This window comes from Etheostoma cragini, chromosome 23 (assembly GCF_013103735.1).
Source record: "Etheostoma cragini isolate CJK2018 chromosome 23, CSU_Ecrag_1.0, whole genome shotgun sequence".
Classification (NCBI taxonomy): domain Eukaryota; kingdom Metazoa; phylum Chordata; class Actinopteri; order Perciformes; family Percidae; genus Etheostoma; species Etheostoma cragini.
The window spans coordinates 576,648-577,705 of record NC_048429.1 but is presented as its reverse complement, the minus strand read 5'-3'; positions in this window follow the sequence as shown (position 1 = coordinate 577,705).

Below are 1,058 nucleotides of genomic sequence, written 5' to 3'. Positions count from 1 at the left end.
CTACAACAGCAGAATAGCCCCCCGGGTACCACGCATCTCCACTACAAACAGGAACAAGAGGCGACAAGACTGTAAAACTGTTGCCTGGTCTGATGAGTCTGGTTTCTGTGGAGACCTTCAGATGGTGGAGTCAGAATGAGAACCTGGATCCATCATGCCTTGTTACCACTGTGCAGGCTGGTGGTGGTGGTGTAATGGTGTGGGGGAGGTTTTCTTGGCACACTTTAGGCCCCTTAGTGCCATTGGGCCTGGTTTAAATGCCCCGGCCTACCTGAGCCTGGTTCCTGACCATGTCCGTCCCTTTAAGGCCACCATGTCCCCGTCCTCTGATGGCTCCTTCCAGCAGGATAATGCACCATGGCACAAAGCTCACATCATTTACAACTGGTTTCTTCAACATGAGGATGAGTTTACTGGACTAAAACGGCCCCCCCAGTCACCAGATCTCAACCTGGACTAAAACGGCCCCCCCAGTCACCAGATCTCAACCTGGACTAAAACGTCCCCCCCAGTCACCAGATCTCAACCTGGACTAAAACGGCCCCCCCAGTCACCAGATCTCATCCCAATAGAGCATCTTTGGGATGTGGTGGACCAGGAGCTTCGTGCCCTGGATGTGATCCCACAAATCTCCATCAACTGCAAGATGCTGTCCTCTCAATATGGCCGACATGTCTAAAGAAAGCTTTCATCTCCTCGTTGGATCAATGCCACGTAGGAGAAAGGGGGTCAAACACAGTCTTAGTATGGGGTTCCTAATTATCCTATAGGTGAGTGTATATAGGTATTTACTATTTTACTGCAGTAAGATGGAGTATTTAAACCTTTTACTGCACTAAGATTGAGTATTTAAACCTTTGACTGCAGTAAGATGGAGTATTTAATCCTTTTACTGCACTAAGATTGAGTATTTAAACCTTTGACTGCAGTAAGATGAGTATTTAATCCTTTTACTGCAGTAAGATGGAGTATTTTATACTTTTACTGCAGTAAGATGGAGTATTTCTGCAGTAAGATGGAGTATTTACTGCAGTAAGATGGAGTATTTCTGCAGTAAG